The sequence below is a fragment of the Cyanistes caeruleus genome, chromosome 6 (assembly GCF_971803275.1).
Source record: "Cyanistes caeruleus chromosome 6, bCyaCae1.hap1.1, whole genome shotgun sequence".
Classification (NCBI taxonomy): Eukaryota; Metazoa; Chordata; class Aves; order Passeriformes; family Paridae; genus Cyanistes; species Cyanistes caeruleus.
In genome coordinates this window covers 26,826,751-26,832,521 of record NC_141706.1, presented here as the reverse complement: position 1 = coordinate 26,832,521, position 5,771 = coordinate 26,826,751, and the positions used below count along the sequence as shown (strand labels likewise).

At 35.9% G+C, this 5,771-nt stretch overlaps 1 long non-coding RNA gene across 1 annotated transcript; it reads left to right on the top strand.

The window, feature by feature from the left end:
- The first annotated feature begins 3,398 nt into the window (after positions 1 to 3,398).
- Positions 3,399 to 5,523, top strand: LOC111930043 (uncharacterized). Its single transcript, XR_002865007.2, has 2 exons — positions 3,399 to 3,524; positions 5,386 to 5,523. It is a non-coding gene; the product is annotated as an uncharacterized LOC111930043 (long non-coding RNA).
- Positions 5,524 to 5,771: the final 248 nt, after the last annotated feature.

Sequence of the window (5,771 nt, the reverse complement as noted above, 5' to 3'; positions counted from 1 at the left end):
TGATTACTATAGTAATGGCAAATTCTACTGATGCTCTGTTCTACTAGTGCCAACATGTGAATCTTCTGTATTTTTCCTTCTTTTCCTTTGAAAATTTTGGGTATGGAATGTTAAGCATTCCTAAGCTAAACATATAGATAGGCAAATATTCCTCTGCACATTTCAACTTCAACTATTATTCTATATTTCTTAAGATTTTGAGAAAAACTGTAATATATATATATATATATATATATGAATGTTTGTAGTCCTCATGCAGAAGGGTGCTGGAGAATTAAATGACTTACAAAACTCCTCCTGTTCCTCCAGACATTGTCTTGACCCCTATGTAACTTTTATTGCGATGTCCTTTCTGTTGAAGGAAAATGAAGACATCTTTATGCAAGATGCTTTAAAATTCTTTGAAAACACAACCAACTGATTTAAGAGAAGAACATGCTAAATGGTTATGTTTTATATATGACACATGTACAAGAGCACACAAAGAAATAAAAATAATTGTTATGGTTTTTAATGCTGAGAAACTACAAAGTCCAGGGAAAGTAATTACAGAATGAATATATAATATGTATGTGCATAGCTGATTCCACGGACACAGAAAATAGCAAATTCCTCTATAACAAATATAGACAGAAATTCTCCTTTTGAAAATACAGGGTAAAAAAATGTTGTAATACACAATTCCAATTTATATAAAGAACAGGATAATTTCAGTGTGAATAGAACTTCATATCCATCTCTAAATTACAATATAATACTACAGGAGATAATCTGAAATGAGTCCTTTCATTCTTCAGGAATTTATAAAATATCAGCGTTTGTAGGGTTAAATTTGAAACAAATATTTTTCCTATGAAGTACAAGATGATGAAGAGGTTTTGTTTTTTTTCCAGAAGTATTAAACAGATATTCCCCCTGAACTCAATGTTATTTCTCTAATAAGTTCACCGTATATTTTTCACTTTGAATATTTAGAGATTCAACTGTCATAACACCTTTAAATTAACGACGAAAAACCTGCATTTATTATCCTCACACCACAACCAACAAAAAAAAAAAAACAAAAAACCAAAAACCAAAAACCAAAAACAAAAAAACAACCCTAAGAGCTATTTTGCCCTTGAGGAATAATTTGCTTCCAGTGTTCATTTTTATCAGATTCTGGATACTTTTTAAGCACGTTTGCAACAATAAACAATTGGTTCTTTGCTTTGAATATATTTACAATAATAATAGGCAAGTAGTGCTTTTTAGACTGTTGTAGAAACAGCCACACCATTCAACCTAGAAGCCTCTCTTGGCAGAGCTAATGGTAGATGCCTGGGAGAAATATCTTGTTGGAAACCATAACAATGAAATGGTAGCATAGAAATACACTTCTCCAAGCTTATATTCTGTGCTACTTGTAATCAGCAGCTTGGGCATTCCAGTACAAGCAACTGCAACTGCATTGTGTTAATTATCCTTGATGGCCCTTACTTCCATGGACCTCTCTAGCCACTTTGTAAACACATTTGGGTTTTGTAACATCCTGTGGCAATGTGTTCCATAATGTAATTACGTATAGAATGGAAAAGTGCATCTGTTTCTTTTATACCTGCTGCCTAGTGATTTCATTTAATGCCTCCAAGTTTCTCTTATGTCGAAGAAATGAATAAACATGTCAGTTCTCTCTCTTCATGCCATCCATGATATCACTTTTTTTTTTTTTCAAATGTCCTGTTCTCTGACCCTCCTTCAGACTGAGGATTTGTCTAACTAAATTTTTCTCTATTTTCAGTCTGTGCCAAGCTTCAGATTATCATTGCTGTTGTGTATTTTCTAGGAATGTTCTTAAGAACTCTTCTAGATCTCCAGTATTTTTATGATGAGGCAATGAAAAAAGAAAATAATATTCCAGGTGTGGAACTAACATCATTGGAATGATGATACTTCCTGTTCTCTCTGTATATTTCCTAATAACTTTGAACATCTGTTTGCCTTTCTGATTGCTTTTGAGCTTCAAGCTTTGAGTTGATGATTTCAAAGAAATACCAGTGCTGATATCAAGATTTTTCTCCTGAATTGCAGCAGATCCTTTGGAGTCTACTGCTGTGTATGTTTAGTCAGAGTAGTCCCTTTCCCATGTGGATTACTTTGCATACTACTGCTGGTTTGTCTGTGCATATTCATAATTCAGGCTGACTACTGATTAATGTTGGTTTATAAAAAGCAGCTGTGTGACCCCAAGGAGATGCATGCATTAAACCCCAGCAACTCATTTTGTGTAGGCTGCTGAACAGACATTAGACGAAAATGACTCCTGCTCTCTGTTCACCTGGGCTAATTTCAAACCAGTGTCATAGGAGTGAAATGCTCTGCATCTTGTTAGAAGTCTCAGGAGTTTACCCAGTCAGATCCATTTGTGATTCAAAATTTATTTATCTTGAAACGTGTGCTCTGTTCCTTATAGACCTGAAAATAAATAAGAGATTTATACATTTTCTCCCTGTGACTTCTAAAGGAGGATAAATAATTTTTTTTTTAAAAAGTCACCAATACTGCTATCAAGAAACAAATCCACTTGTTATTTACAGATACCAAAGTGTCAAATGAAGCTGTACCCATTTCTTACCAGAACTTCACATACATGTGTAAATTAGAATTAAAATAAAGCTTAATTTGATGATGCATTGATGAAACCCTGATGGCCATTGTCTGAGTGCCCTGGGTGTTCAAGCTTCTGAGCATAGCAGAGTAAATCTTTGAAATTATTTTTTTCTCTGAATGAAACAAAGCAGCACTATCTGACCTGAATTTATGAGTGTTGTTTATCAATGTTAGCATTAATTTTCTGAGACTAAACAAAGCTGCAAGGAGCAGCACACAATCACGTTCCCAAAGGTGTGTTGGCATGTTCTGCCACTTTCTATTATGTGCATTTAGGCCTCATTGCTTTAATTATAAAAAGTAAGATCAAAAAGCTTTAAAAATATATAAATCCAAAGAATTTATAAATCCAAAGCTTTGTCTCAGAATAATATACTGCAACTATTTAACATGTAAGTACCTAATAAAATGCATTATGTATTTGCTCCTTTGTCTGCTTTTAAAGTACTCATGTCAGAGTTCTGAAGTCCTTCTGCACTAGACACCATTCTCCAGAGTACTGAGTTCACCCTGTAACTAAAATAACTCTGTTGCCTGCTTCTTGGTGTCAAATTATCTGTCTTTCTGGTGGTAATCATTATAGAACCAGACATATCACAGCATCTAAATAATTGTCTGTGCCAGGGAAGTATTATACTCTTTCACTTCACAAATGTTATTGTGAAATATAAAATGCCAAGAAACATAAACTGTGACATCAGACTACTGCTGTGACTGCCACCACTGTGGGATGACCTCCAGCCCTCACTGAAAGCTAGGAAGGACCAAGCACATCTCAGAAAAGCACAAGATGGATCAACAAGATGGATGGCCAGACATCCTTCAGTCAGTAGCTGAAACCTTAAGCAGTGGTCAGCATTCTCACTGAAGCTGAGGTGAGTTAACAGAACTTAGGGCTGACAATGAAATCAGAATTGGTAACTTTATACCTACACTGTAGGTAAATGTTATAGATTAGATCAAGCAAGTAGTTCAGTCTTGCAGCCTCCTCTGAAAGCGATGGGTTGCCTTTTAATTATGAATGGTTTCTGGAAAGCCCAAAGGCTCCTTTAGGTGAATTCAGAGATCCTACTGTGAAGGGAATGTACTTTTAATCTTCAGCATCTTTGATTGATAAAAATCCTTTGCCCCTTTCTTTTTCCTCACAATTTCATTATTACAATAGATTTGATATTATCTGCACTTATCTTAGATGAATAGGGTTTATTATACCAAACAGACTTGTAAATTGCATAAGGAAATTCCTGCACAAGAAGGGGGAAAATTATTATGGAACAGGTACCTAGAGGCATGAAAAGGTAAAATATGTGTTTAAAATACAGCCACAATAGTTTCCTTTATAATTTCAGGATTATCTATTTGTAATCAAACATTTCCACAGTAAATGCATCACACTGAGATAAATGGGAAGTAGGGCGAGTTAGTTCATTCCAAACCTTTATATAATGACTGCTTCATAATTGATGGGAAAAAGTAGAATAAAATGGGCACAGCCTATTACTTTTGAGAAGTGGCACGAGGACTTTTCTTTCTCGTTAATGTTTTAGTAAGATTTGTGATTAATTAGCCAGCTCAATTTTACATGTTCAGCCTTCACTGTGGTGATACAGGCAGTGGCACAGGGTAGTACAGAAGGACCCACGTGGCAGAGGCAACCACTGGTGATATCCTATGGAGAACTACATTCTGAACAGACCCTTATTCTGCTTCCTGTGCTCCAAGTAACAGTCTGTTAACTTAATTGGCCTCTAAGGTTTTACCATAATTTCCCTGTCTATCTGTGAGGGGATGAAGCCTTGGAAAAAATTCTGGAATTCCATTTATAGCTGGCATCTTTCAGTCTGCTATCACAGGGATACCAGCAGTGATAATTTGCACTATAATAGGTGTCTGCAATCTCATTCTGTTTGAGCAGTGTCTTAAAGTGCCTTGGTTTTGCCAATACTATCAAAAACACTTTGCCTTTAGCTGCCTGAGCCCACTATTAAACAGTGTCCTTGTACTCAAGCTTCGTGTGGCAGGAGACTGCCTAGTATTTTGCACTGTATTTTCTAGCATTTGTCAGAGATTGTTCATAATAGGTGTTAAAACTAGGAGGCTGTATCAATCTGCTATTTCACTACTCAGCTATGTTTTATTATGGTTGATGTGTCAGTCCAATTTTGTAAATCTTTTCTCCCCCAAAAGCATGTCCTCAGTATGTGCTAAGTTTTATAGGTAGTAATTCACAGATGCTAAAATAGGTCCCAAGTGCTCCATAAGTTGTTGTGGAAAGACCACGCCTACCTGCAATGCAGTTTTACAGACAGACAAACGGAGATTTGGGAGGTGAAAAGAACTTTAAATCAGTGACTTGGACTGTATGTGTTCTCAGTTCAAGCTGAGATAAGGTAAAAGTTCCTCAACTGTCAATACAGATGTGTGTGTTTACCAAAAGTATATATACCACCTAAATACTAAAAGTATATACACACATATATGAATCTGTATATGACAGTTTTTCCTGAGATAAGAACCATTCTCTGAAAAAAAACACCTTCCATGTTCCCCTATTATATAAGATTTGAATAAATTAGGTACAGTGCAATTAAACACCACAATCTGTTTGTGTAAGTACACATAAACAAAATGCTGGCATAATGATAATTAACCTTACTTTCACCCCAGATTTAAATTAAGTAAATGCTTTGTAAGGGAAAGCCTGTCTCCTGACTTATCTGTTTTGTCTCTCCCTAGGAAGGTCTGTTTTCTTCTGCAACTGCTAGGCAAAAGGATATGGATCCTGATCTGTTTGAGTCAGTGGCATATTCAATCAATTCAGAGGAGGTCATACAAGTGTTTCTGCAGTACACACAGTAAATGCTTTAACTAACAGTTATTGAAGTCAATCACTATTGATCATCAAAGCTTCGCTGGGGCTTGTGCTTGTGAAGAAGAAAATACAGTTTTTTCCTGTACAGCACATTGAGGTCACTGAATGATAGAATCGTTAATTTTGGAAAAGACCTCTAAGATCATCAAGCCCAACCGTTAGCCCAGCAGTGCCATGCTCATTACTAAACCGTGTCCCTAAGTGCCACATCTACCTGTCTTTAAGAGCTTTTCCAGGAATTCCACCACTT